Genomic DNA, 14,087 nt, shown 5'->3' with positions numbered 1-14,087 from the left:
TGATGCCTTGGATGAGAGAGCAGTTGCCGGTTCCAGGTTTCGTGCTTGCCAGCTTGGATAGGAGGTCTGCTCGTGTGTTCCTTTCCCTTGGGACGTGCTGGACCATGACCTCCTCAAATTATTTGCTCAGCTCTTTGACCTTTTCCAAGTATTTTTACAGCAGCGAGTCTCTGGTTTGGTAGCTTCCATTTACTTGCATGGTGACGACTTGTGAGTCGCTGCATACTTCCAATCTCGTGGCCCCGACTTCCCGAGCTAGAGCCAAGCCTCCCAGAAGGGCTTCGTATTCTGCTTGGTTGTTTGATACGGGAAACTCGAACTTAACCGATTGTTCGTAAATAACTCCGGTCGGGCTTTCTAGGATGATCCCGGCGCCTTCGGACATCTGGTTGGAAGCTCTGTCCACATGGAGCTTCCACTGTGTGCCCGTGTCCTCGGTTCCGGTTACTTCCACTAGGAAGTCCGCCATCGCTTGAGCCTTAATCGCGTGTCGGGGTTCGTAGCTTAGATCGTATTGGGATAGCTCGATGGCCTAGGTCATCATCCTCCCTGCCAAATCAGGTTTTTGGAGCACTTGACAGATCCCCTGGTTCGTTCTCACGACCACCTGATGGCCCTGGAAGTATTGTCGTAGCCTGCGGGAAAAGGTCAAGAGCGCTAGTGCCAGTTTCTCCAGTTTGCTGTACCTAAGTTCTGCCCCTTGCAGTGCTCTACTCACGAAGTAGATCGGTTGCTGGGCCTTTCCTTCTTCTTGCACCAGCACCGCTGCAAGTGCTGCTTCTGTTATGGCTAGGTATAGGTAGAGTGGTTCTCCGGCTCTGGGATTCCCGAGTACAGGTGGTGCTGCTAGGATTTCTTTGAAGTGGTTGAATGCCTCTTCGCACGGGGGAGTCCATTCAAACGCTATTCCCTTCTTCATCAGGTTGAAGAAGGGTAAGGCCTTTGCTGCCGATGCACCAAGGAATCGGGACAACGCGGTGAGCATTCCCGCCAGCCGCTGAACGTCTTTGATGCAACCCGGACTCCTCATCTGGGGTATCGCTTGGCACTTTTCGGGGTTGGCTTCCACTCCCCTTTGGGTTATCATGAACCCTAGGAACTTTTCGGCCTCCATGGCAAAGGCACACTTAAGCGGGTTGAGCCTCATGCCGTGTTGTCGGAGGGATGTGAACACATTTTCCAGGTCGCATAGGAGGTCATCGGGTCGGGTGGTTTTCGCAAGGATATCGTCCATGTAGACTTCCACCATTTTGTCGATAAGACCGCTGAATATTTTGTTCATCAGCCTCTGGTATGTCGCCCCCGCGGTTTTTAGGCCGAAGGGCATCACCATGTAGCAGTAGGTCCCTCCTGGCGTTATGAACGCCGTTTTATCCTCATCTGGCTGGTGCATCGGTATCTGGTTGTAGCCGGAGTAGGCGTCCATGAAGCTTAGATACCGGTACCCCATGGCCACGTCAACGAGTGCATCAATGTTGGGGAGGGGATAGCATTCCTTGGGACATGCCTTGTTGAGATCAGAGTAGTCTACACACATCCTCCACCTCCCATTATGCTTTTTTACCAGGACCACATTTGACAACCAGGTAGAATAGTCCAGTTCCCGGATAAACCCTGCCTCAAGGAGGCCGGCCGTTTGTCTGACCACTTCCTCTACCCTTTCTTGAGACATTTTTCTTCTCCTTTGAGCCACTGGTTTGGCTTCCGGCCTGATGGCTAGGCGGTGTGACATGAGTCTGGAGTCTATCTCCGGCATATCGGCGGGTGTCCAGGCAAACAAATCGCCATTGGCTCTGATCATTTTCATCAAGGGCTCTTTTAATTCATGGGGGAGGTTCCTATTTACGAACGTGAACTTGTTCTCCGTGTTCCCGACCCTAAACTTTTCCAGGTCCCCTTCTGGTTTGGGCATGGGCTTGTCGTCAATTCTGGCATCCATGTCGGTGAGAAATACCCCCGATGCTTCCCTAGATTTCTTTCTTAATGAGAGACTGGCATTGTCGCAAGCGACTGTCGTTTCCAGGTGACAAATAGATTTTTCTGCCGGTATAGAAATTATCAAATGATCAATCGTAGTATAGTCTAAACCGACGCAAAATCCTTCATCAAACAAATCTACAATCTATATCCGAGAGTACTAGTCTCCCGAGTCGTTCTCCCTTGGAATTGCCAAAGTATGCATCTTATTGATTTAGTAAGCTTTGTTGGAATTCTTTGAAGGTTTTAGCAAAGCAATGAAAAACAAACAATCAATTATCAAAAGACTTGGCTTAGGGTTGGCATTAGAAATCCTATCCTTATAGTCCATTCAATGTTGACAACAATTAGGCCTTGCTCCATTTAGTTATCCCCTAGGTATAGAGGAAGGTCAAATGAAAGTAATCAACTTGAGTCACAAGTCCTAGCTTCACCTTATGGGAGTCTAGCTTTAGTGCACTCCAAGCCAACTAGCAATCCCTAATTCCAAATCAACTATTGATACACTATTCAACTTCTTCCAAAGACCAAACCCTATGCCAAGTGTGAGAATTCTACTCCATAGCTAGTGTTGTCATTTTATCAAACATGTGATGAGCAAGAAGGGAAGGCATAATAAAATGAGAAGAAAAGTCAAATTGAAAGTATTGCAACACAAAGATCTAACAACAAGTCTCAAAGAGTAGCAATGAAAATCCAAAATAGAGATGGAATCCAAAATTACAAAGTTGAATTCTAGATCTATGAGAATTGATCAATTGTATCTACTACTTGAAATTGGAGAAGAAAATCTATGACATGAACAAAGTGGAATGAGAATTGTAGTGGATCTCACCAAAAAGTCATTGAAAATTCAGAAATTAGATGAGGATGAACCCTAGTGAAGCTTGGAATCTCCCTCTTCTTCTCCCAAAAAAAATGTAACTAACTCTCTCTTCTCTCCAAAAAAAGGAAAAATATCTAGATCTAGAAGAAATGAACTAAAAGTCCCCTTAACCCTTGCTCCTTTGGTCTTCTTAAGCTTTTCCCGCCAAGGTGCTTCTCCAAAAGTGGGATCCTTAACTGCCTCCACACCTAAGTCACGTGACTTCACTAAAAAATCATTTTCGCAAATCGGCGCGCACGCGCAAGGTACGCGCACGCGCCGTTGAGACGTCTTGTAATGTGCGCGGAGGCGTGATGTACGCGTGCGCGCCCATGAAGATCCTGGCTTAGCCGCTTCTCAAGCCGGCTCGTGGCTTGGCTCTTGGCTTTGGCTTCACGTTGCCCTATCCGCGCGGGCGCGCAAGGTGCGCGCACGCGCCCATGCGGAAATTTCCAAAGCTTAATCCTCATGCTTCCTTCCTTTGTACCCGTCTTCCTTCTCTCTTTCGGTCCATTCCTACTCTATATCCTAAAACCACTTAACACACAAGTCACGGCATCGAACGGCATCAAGAGAAGATTAGAAATGTATCTATTTTAGTGCAAAATAAGCATGTTTTCATTCATGAGGCAAAACTAGGAAAGGAATGCAAAATCTTGTATTTTCATATAGAAAGTGTGTGGAATCATTGATAAAACCCCTGAAATCAGCACAAGATAGACCCTCAAATTGGGGTTTGTCAACCTCCCCACACTTAGATTCTAGCATGTCCTCATGCTTAGAGAAATGCAAAGAAGCACGGAAGACCGAGGGATCACAAAAGTATAGGACTCATGAAGTGCAACCTACTTATATGCATGCAACTACGACTAGTGCTACTATCTACTTGGTTGGGAACAAATTAGCCTTCTTAGGACATATGCGAGCACATGGGGCACGATGGTGGTCAAAGCATGGGACTTGCCACTTTCTAAGCATCAAATGCAATATGTGCAACCTTGCATGAGGAATGCTCGCGAGAGCCGGGAATCAAAGGATTGAGCTTCGAACCCTCACCGGAAGTGTTTGCACTCTAATCACTCGGTGTTTGGGGTTTATTCTCTCAATTCTCCCCTAATCATGCTTTCCAAGATTTGTTTTTCATCTAACAATCAACAATTATTCAATGCATGCATACACTTATCATGGGGTCTTTTCCTTAGGTTGTAATGGGGTTAGGGTCAAGGTAGGGTCATATATGGCTAGTGGACTTAGGATTTGAATCTTTGATTAACTTAAACTTTCCCACCTAACCTATATAATGACCTATACAATTAGGTACTAACCTAACTACCCATTCCTCACTTTTCCACATACTCATGCATTTTTCTTTTCGTTTCACAATATTTATGCATTGATTCCTCTTGAGCTGCACTTTGGGGCATTTTGTCCCCTTTTCTTTTTCTCTCTTCTTTCTTTTTTTTTTCTATATATATTTTTTTTCTTTTCTTTTCCATATTGTTTTCTTTCTTTTTTTCTTTTTTTGTTTTCTTTTGTTCTTTTGTTTTTCTTATTTTTTTTTTATATATACAAGAGCGTCAATGCATAAGATTTTACATTCGATCAATTCATGAATATGTACCCAATTCCCAATATTCCAATAATAATACAAAATACCCTTCTATTCACCCAATGCCCCAAGGTTCCCACACTTGAATGATACTCACACACACTAGCCTAAGCTAATCAAAGATCCAAATAAGGACTTTTATTGTTTTCCGCTCTAAGGCTTGTAATGTGCTAAATTAAGAACAAAGTGGGTTAATCGTAGGCTCAAGTTTGGCTAACAACGGAGGATAGAAGGTACGGCCGTTTGGGTGAGTGAGCTAATGAAATGATGGCCTCAATCATATAAATGCATGAATACACCAAATAATGGACATAAAGAATCAAACAAATCAAAGATCACAATCATAGAGAGAGAATAATGCACACAAGAAGGAAAAATAAGTGGTTATAAGATGTAACCACACCATTAGGCTCAAATCTCACAAGCTTGTGTTCTTAACTCAAAACCATGTTCCAAAATATAATTCTCCATGCAACTTTGGCATCAAAGCATTTAAAATTTTGCAATGCCATGGTCGTCCCATAGTGTTGGTTTCCTAAGAGAGAATTTCATTATTCCAACCGAGCAGGCTTATCATGCGAATGGTGCCAACTAAAACCTAATCATGCAACCTATTCTACTTTATTCAGATTTATTCAGATGTTACCTACGGAGATCGGTCGGCCGACCTCCCCACACTTAAAACTTAGCACGGTCCTCCGTGCTAGAGGTTAGGCGCAGTGGGTGGTGGAGCTCCGAGTGTGCCACATCTCCAATGCCATTGCTATCTCCGCTTGAAGTTGCGGTGGAGGTGGAGATATCGGGTTCCTCCATTGGTGGGGTGATCATGCTTAGAAGCCCCTTCACATGAGCATAGCGGCGTTGGTTACGCCTCTCATAACGGTCTAATTTGTTGTGAAGGTCCTCGAGGCGTTGGGCGGCCGATTTTTGTGATGTAGATGAAGTGGTGGCGTGGCCAGTTGGTGTGGGCAGTTCAATGCCCATGGTGACTTCCGGAGGCTTGAGGCATCTCTTGGTTGGAATGATATCACCGTCAACCGGTATTGAGGTTCGCCTATCTTTAGTCTCCCGGTTGACGCCGGCTTTCGCAACTAATGCCGTCACTAAAGCGGGGAATGGGAGATTTCCCTTGGCATGAATGCGCCCCATGGATTGGCGGATGGTATGCGGAACGTCGACCGGTTTGTCGGTCAAGATGCACCATATCAATAGGCCAAGCTCGGCGGTGATGGATGACCCATGTGTGCTTGGGAGCACGTAATGAGCTAGAATTTGGGCCCATGCCGTGGCTTCTTGAGTGAGGTGGCGGACATCTAGACCCTTGGGTCTTCGCTTTATGGTTCCCCGAATCCAAAATGCGTCGGGTAAAGCAATGACGCGGAGGATCGCGCTCCAATCGAATGTGCGGTCAACGCATGCAGCCAAGACTTCTTGGTAGGCGTCATACGCATCCGTTGACGGTGCAATCCCAAGGACTTCTCGGATGGTTTCCACGGTGACCGACACTTGTTTCCAGCGCACAAATATTGATGTGAGATGGGGTGAGTGGAAGTTGGAGTAGAATTCCACCACCCATGAGAGATTAGCCTCCGTTGGTTGCCTCAATAGGAATCTCCAATGCCTCCGGTCAATGTGTGGCATCACAATCAGACTGAGGTGAGCCGGTAAGACTAGGAGGGGTTCCGGATGGTAATTCCTTTCAATAATTCTGGAGTAAACAAGTTCGCAGTAGCGGTTGGGAAACTTGTTCGAATCCTTTGGAGGGTTGTCCTTCTCTAGAACGTCAACGGGGCCCTTGGTCTTCTTCAGGAGGGGCCTGGCCGTTAGTTCTTGGCGGGCTTTATTGGAAGCTGGCTTCTTGGGGCCTTTCCCGTTGTCCTTTTTGATGACCATCCTGTGGAAGCAAGAAAGGAAAATATCAAACCCAAAGAAGCGGAGATACATGAGCTCTATGTAATGAAAAGTTATGCCATAGAATATGGGTATCTTAGTTACATGACAGCTGCAACATGTAACTAGGATAATGTGTGAAGCGCAAGGCAAATAATTTCCATGTGGTGCAAGGGTAGTTTAGGCATGCAAGGAAGAAGCATGAGAAGCATACACCCTTAGGGACTATAAATGGGAGGCAAGCCAAGAAAATGGAAAGAATGGTTTGTGGAAAGTGGGGATGCACTCAAAAGTGATTGGTGAGAGGCAAGGTAGTCACAATGAGTCCAAAATTCAAGTATGCCTTTCATCGAACACTTGGTGTGCATCCTTCAAGTAGTATGTGATTGTGTGAAAATGAGAGCAATGTAACTTTCCACAATCCATTATTAATGATTATAGTGCATATTGATTGCAAGAAAATTAAGCAACACTGATGAGCGGATAATTTATACGCTTTTTGGCATTGTTTTTAGTATGTTTTTAGTAGGATCTAGTTACTTTTAGGGATGTTTTTAATAGATTTTGTGTTAAATTCACATTTCTGGACTTTACTATGAGTTTGTGTGTTTTTCTGTGATTTCAGGTATTTTCTGGCTGAAATTGAGGGACTTGAGCAAAAATCAGATTCAGAGGTTGAAGAAGGACTGCTGATGCTGTTGGATTCTGACTCCCCTGCACTCAAAGTGGATTTTCTGGAGCTACAGAACTCGAAATGGCGCGCTTCCAATTGCGTTGGAAAGTAGACATCTAGGGCTTTCCAGCAATATATAATAGTCCATACTTTGGCCAAGAATTGACGACGTAAACTGGCGTTCAACGCCAGCCTTCTGCCCAAATCTGGCGTCCAGCGCCAGAAAAGGATCCAAAACCAGAGTTGAACGCCCAAACTGGCACAGAAACTGGCGTTCAACTCCACAAATGGCCTCTGCACGTGCAACACTCAAGCTCAGCCCAAACACACACCAAGTGGTCCCCGGAAGTGGATTTATACATCAAATACTTACTCATGTAAACCCTAGTAGCTAGTTTATTATAAATAGGACCTCTTACTATTGTATTTGACATCTTTGGATTACCTTATGATCCTTTGATCACGTTTTAGGGGGCTGGCCATCTCGGCCATGCCTGGACCTTCACTTATGTATTTTCATACGGTAGAGTTTCTACACTCCATAGATTAAGGTGTGGAGCTCTGCTGTTCCTCAAAGATTAATGCAAAGTACTACTGTTTTCTATTCAATTCTTCTTATTTCTCTTCTAAGATATCCATTCGCGCCCAAGAACGTGATGAAGGTGATGATTATGTGTGACGCTCATCATCCTTCTCCCTTATGAACGCGTGCCTGACAAACACTTCTGTTCTACATGAAATAAGCTAGAATGAGTATCTCTTAGATCTCCTAACCAGAATCTTCGTGGCGTAAGCTAGAATGATGGCGGCATTCAAGAGAATCCGGAAAGTCTAAACCTTGTCTGTGGTATTTCGAGTAGGATTCAATGATTGAATGACTGTGACGAGCTTCAAACTCGCGAGTGCTGGGCGTTAGTGACAGACGCAAAAGGAGGGTGAATCATATTCCAGCATGATCGAGAACCGACAGATGAATAGCCGTGCCGTGACAGGGTGCGTGAGCATATTATTCACTGAGAGGAGGGGATGTAGCCACTGACAACAGTGATGCCCTTGCATACAGCCAGCCATGGAAAGGAGTAAGACTGATTGGATGAAGATAGCAGGAAAGCAGAGGTTCAGAGGAACGAAAAGCATCTCCATTCCCTTATCTGAAATTCTCACTAATGAATTACATAAGTACCTCTACCCCTATTTTACTATATAATATTCGAAAACACCATTATCACTTTATATCTGCCTGACTGAGATTTACAAGGTGACCATAGCTTGCTTCATACCAACAATCTCCGTGGGATTCGACCCTTACTCACGTAAGGTATTACTTGGACGACCCAGTGCACTTGCTGGTTAGTTGTATCGAAGTTGTGACAATTATGTATTAAGATCAGAGCACCAAGCTTTGGAGCCATTACCAGGATTTGTTCGAGCCTGGAGATCACAATTTCATGCACCAAGTTTTTGGCGCCGTTGCCGGGGATTGTTTGAGTTTGGACAACTGACGGTTCATCTTGTTGCTCAGATTAGGTAATTTTCTTTTCGTTTTCTTTTCAAAAATATTTTCAAAAATTTCTCTTTTGTTTTCGAAAAAAATAATAATAAAAATATTTTCAAAAATTTTATTCAAAATTTTTAAGAATGAATTCTAGTGTTTCATGAAATATGTTGAATCATATCTGGCTGTAAAGCCATACCCAAACTACTTTGGGATTGGTATTCAACTAATCACTCCAGCCCATGTAATTATATGTTGCAGCCTGGCTGGCTGTAAAGCCATGTCTAAATTCATTTGGACTGAGGCTTGCAATTGGTTATCAAGAGCAAGCTAGTTGGAGCTAATCCACCTGCTACTGTTCCTGATCTACCCGCTGTTGATCCACGATCACCTGCTGAAGCTTGGCTGGCCATTGGCCATGTCTAGTGTTTTGGACTGGAGCTTTCTTTGAAAGCTTGGCTGGCTAGTGAGCCATGTCTAATTCCTGGACTGAAGCTTTAGACTAACATGGCAAGATTCCTGGAATTCATATTAAAAATTTTGGAATCCTTATTTTTCCTTTTAATTTTCGAAAAATATAAAATAAAAATCCAAAAAAATTAGAAAATCATAAAAATCAAAAATATTTTCTGTTTCTTGTTTGAGTCTTGAGTCACATCATAAGTTTGGTGTCACTTGCATATGCATCTTGCATTTTTCGAAAATTTCATGCATTCATAGTGTTCTTCATGATCTTCAAGTTGTTCTTGGTAAGTCTTCTTGTTTGATCTTGATGATTTTTTGTTTTGTGTTTTTTCATGTTTATCATATGCATTCTTGAATTCTTAGTGTTTAAGCATTAAAGAATTCTAAGTTTGGTGTCTTGCATGTTTTCTTTGCATTAAAAATTTTTCAAAAATATGTTCTTGATGTTCATCATGATCTTCATAGTGTTCTTGGTGTTCATCTTGACATTCATAGCATTCTTGCATGCATTCATTGTTTTGATCTAAAAATTTCATGCATTGCATAATTTTCATGTTTTTCATAAAAATTTCAAAAAATCAAAAAAATATCTTTCCCTTTTTCTCTCATCAAATTCGAAAATTTGGATTGACTTTTTCAAAAATTTTTAAAATCAAATTGTTTCTCATGAGTCAAATCAAATTTTCAAATTGAAAATCTTATCTTTTTCAAAAATCAAATCTTTTTCAAATTTCTTAGTTATTTTCGAAAATTCCAAAAATCTTTTTCTTATTTTTATATAAAATTTTCGAAAAATAACTAATCAATTAATGTTTTGATTCAAAAATTTGAAGTTTGTTACTTGCTTGTTAAGAAAGATTCAAACTTTAAGTTCTAGAATCATATCTTGTGATTTCTTGTGAATCAAGTCATTAATTGAGATTTTAAAAAAATCAATCAAATCTTTTTCAAAACTAACTCCAATCATATCTTTTCAAAAATATCTTCTTATCTTATCTTTTTCAAAAATATCTTTTCAAAATATCTTCTCTAACCTCCTAACTTCTTATCTTTTCAAAATTTGTTTCAACTAACTAACTAACTTTTTGTTTGTTTCTTATCTTTTTCAAAACCACCTAACTAACTCTCTCTCTCTCATTTTTTCGAAAATATCTCTCCCCTTTTTCAAAATTTCTTTTTAATTTATTAATTATTTTAATTTTAAAAAAAAAAATTCGAAAAAATACTAAACTTTTTCAAAAACTATTTTCAAAAATCACTAACTCCTTTTCAAAAATAAATTTCGAAAATTCCCTCCTTCTCTCCCATCTCATTCTATTTATTCATTCATATCCTAACATATCATCTCACATTCCAATCCTCACAGTTGTGTTTCTTCCTTTACATCACTTCCTTTATCTCCCCCTCTTCTTCTACTTACAAAGGGATCCCTATACTGTGGTATAAAGGATCTCTATTATTATTATCATTTTTCTGGCCATTCTTCCTTGTCATATGAGCAGGAGCAAGGATAAGAACATTCTTGTGGAAGCAGATCCAGAACCTGAAAGGACTCTGAAGAGAAAATTAAGAGAAGCTAAAATACAACAATCCAGAGATAACCTTTCAGAAATTTTCGAACAGGCAGAGGAGATGGCAGGCGAAAATAATAATAATGAAAGGAGGATGCTTGGTGACTTTACTGCACCTAATTCCAATTTACATGGAAGAAGCATCTCCATTCCTGCCATTGGAGCAAACAACTTTGAGCTGAAACCTCAGTTAGTTTCTCTGATGCAGCAGAACTGCAAGTTTCATGGACTTCCATCTGAAGATCCTTTTCAGTTCTTAACTGAATTCTTGCAGATATGTGATACTGTTAAGACTAATGGCGTAAATCCTGAAGTCTACAGGCTCATGCTTTTCCCTTTTGCTGTAAGAGACAGAGCTAGATTATGGTTGGATTCTCAACCTAAAGACAGCCTGAACTCTTGGGATAAGCTGGTCACGGCTTTCTTAGCCAAGTACTTTCCTCCTCAAAAGCTGAGCAAGCTTAGAGCTGATGTTCAAACCTTCAGACAGAAAGAAGGTGAATCCCTCTATGAAGCTTGGGAAAGATACAAACAGTTGACCAAAAAGTGTCCTTCTGACATGCTTTCAGAATGGACCATCCTAGATATATTCTATGATGGTTTATCTGAGCTATCAAAGATGTCACTGGACACTTCTGCAGGTGGATCCATTCACCTAAAGAAAACACCTGCAGAAGCTCAAGAACTCATTGACATGGTTGCTAATAACCAGTTCATGTACACTTCTGAAAGGAATCCTGTAATCAATGGGACGCCTATGAAGAAGGGAGTTCTTGAGGTTGATACTCTGAATGCCATATTGGCTCAGAACAAAATATTGACTCAGCAAGTCAATATGATCTCTCAGAGTCTGCATGGAATGCAAGCTGCATCCAACAGTACTCAAGAGGCATCTTCTGAAGAGGAAGCCTATGATCCTGAGAACCCTGCAATAGCAGAGGTAAATTATTTAGGTGAACCTTATGGAAACACCTATAACTCAACATGGAGAAATCATCCAAATTTCTCATGGAAGGATCAGAAGCCTCAACAAGGCTTTAACAATGGTGGAAGAAACAGGTTTAGCAATAGCAAACCTTTTCCATCATCAACTCAGCAACAGACAGAGAACTCTGAACAAAATGCTTCTAAATTAGCAAATCTAGTCTCTGATCTATCTAAGGCCACTGTAAGTTTCATGAATGAAACAAGGTCTTCCATTAGAAATCTGGAAGCACAAGTGGGCCAGCTGAGTAAAAGGATCACTGAAATCCCTCCTAGTACTCTCCCAAGCAATACAGAAGAGAATCCAAAAGGAGAGTGCAAGGCCATTGACATAAGCGCCATGGCCGAACCTGTGAGGAAAGGAGAGGACGTGAATCCCAAGGAGGAAGATCTCCTGGGACGTCCAGTGATCAATAAGGAGCTTCCCTCTGGGGAATCAAAGGACTCTGAGGCTCATCTAGAGACCATAGAGCTTCCATTGAACCTCCTTATGCCCTTCATGAGCTCTGATGAGTATTCCTCTTCTGAAGAGAATGAGGATTTCACTGAGGAGCAAACTGCCAAGTTTCTTGGTGCAATCATGAAGCTGAATGCCAAATTGTTTGGCATTGATGCTTGGGAAGTTGAACCTCCCTTGTTCATCAATGAACTAAGTGATCTGGATCAACTGACATTGCCTCAGAAGAGACAGGATCCTGGAAAGTTCATAATACCCTGTACCATAGGCACCATGATCTTTAAGGCTCTGTGTGACCTTGGTTCAGGAATAAACCTCATGCCCCTCTCTGTAATAGAGAAACTGGGAATCTATGGGGTGCAAGCTGCTAAAATCTCACTAGAGATGGCAGACAGCTCAAGAAAACAGGCTTATGGACAAGTAGAAGATGTATTAGTAAAGGTTGAGGGCCTTTACATACCTACTGATTTCATAGTCCTGGATACTGGAAAGGAAGAGGATGAATCCATCATCCTAGGAAGACCTTTCCTGGCCACAGCAAGAGCTGTGATTGATGTTGACAGACGTGAAATAGTCCTTCAATGGAATGAGAACTCCCTTGTATTCAAAACTCAAGGATCTCCCTCTGCAACCATGAGGAGGAAGCAGGAAAAGCTTCTCTCCAAGCAGAGTCAATCAGAGCCCCCACAGTCAAACTCTAAGTTTGGTGTTGGGAGGCCACAACCAAACTCTAAGTTTGGTGTTGAACTCCCATATCCAAACTCTAAGTTTGGTGTTGGAGAGTCTCAACAAAGCTCTGCACATCTGTGAGGCTCCATGAGAGCCCACTGTCAAGCTATTGACATTAAAGAAGCGCTTGTTGGGAGGCAACCCAATGTTTATCTAATTCTTATTTTTCATGTTTTCTTAGGTTCATGATCATGTGGAGTCACAAAATAAATAGAAAAATTGAAAACGGAATCAAAAACAGCAGAAGAAAAATCACACCCTGGAGGAGCATCTGTCTGGCGTTCAAACGCCAGAACAGAGCATAGTTCTGGCGCTGAACGCCCAGAATGGGAGCATCCTGGCGCTGAACGCCCAGAACAAGCATGGTTCTGGCGTTCAACGCCAGAAATGGCAGCAAAGGGGCGTTGAACGCCCAAAATAGGCACCAACCTGGCGCTGAACGCCCAGAGTTGTGTGCAAGGGCATTTTACATGCCTAAATTGGTGCAGGGATGTAAATGCCTTGACACCTCAGGATCTGCGGACCCCACAGGATCATCTCAGGATCTGTGGACCCCACAGGATCCCCACCTACCTCATCATCTCCCTTTCTATTCATGATCATCCCTTCTGTTTTCCATTTACCACTCACATCCATACACCCACTACCTTCAAAATTCATCAACATCTCTCTCCCACCCAATCCCACCCATATGGCCGAATACACACTCCCATCCATCTCCTCCATATCTTCTTCTTATTCTTCTATTCTTTCTTCTTTTGCTCGAGGGCGAGCAACATTCTAAGTTTGGTGTGGTAGAAGCATAGCTTTTTTTGTTTTTTCCATAACCATTGATGGCACCTAAGGCCAGAGAAGCCTCTAGAAAGAGGAAAGGGAAGACAAAAGCTTCCATCAAGGGTCTATAGCTCAGTGGTAGAACATTTGACTGCAAATCAAGAGATCCCTGAGATACCTCAGGGGATACATTTTCTTCCACACAATTATTGGAAGCAACTAAGGGTGGAACATCAAGAGCACTCCATCATCCTTCATGAAATCAGAGAAGATCTAAAAGCAATGAAGGAGGAGCAGCAAAGACAAGGAAGAGACATAGAAGAGCTCAAGGACATCACTAAGGTGGACTCATTCCTTGTTCTTACTTTCTCTGTCTTTCGTTTTCTATGTTATGTGCTTATATATGTTTGTGTCTTCATTACATGATCATTAGTAGTTAGTAACTTTGTCTTAAAGTTATAAATGTCCTATGAATCCATCACCTCTCTTAAATGAAAAATGTTTTAATTCAAAAGAACAAGAAGTACATGAGTTTCGAATTTATCCTTGAACTTAGCTTAATTATATTGATGCGGTGACAATGCTTCTTGTTTTCTGA

General features: G+C 42.0%; 1 non-coding gene across 1 annotated transcript; it reads right to left on the bottom strand.

The window, feature by feature from the left end:
- Positions 1–11,002: 11,002 nt before the first annotated feature.
- On the bottom strand, positions 11,003–11,110 carry LOC148566752 (small nucleolar RNA R71). Its single transcript, XR_015881770.1, has one exon. It is a non-coding gene; the product is annotated as a small nucleolar RNA R71 (small nucleolar RNA).
- Positions 11,111–14,087: the final 2,977 nt, after the last annotated feature.

Source organism: Arachis ipaensis, chromosome B4 (genome assembly GCF_059453495.1).
Source record: "Arachis ipaensis isolate K30076 ecotype BB chromosome B4, ASM5945349v1, whole genome shotgun sequence".
NCBI lineage: Eukaryota > Viridiplantae > Streptophyta > Magnoliopsida > Fabales > Fabaceae > Arachis > Arachis ipaensis.
The sequence above is the reverse complement of the archived record's forward strand: the minus strand, read 5'-3'. Positions and strand labels throughout refer to the sequence as shown.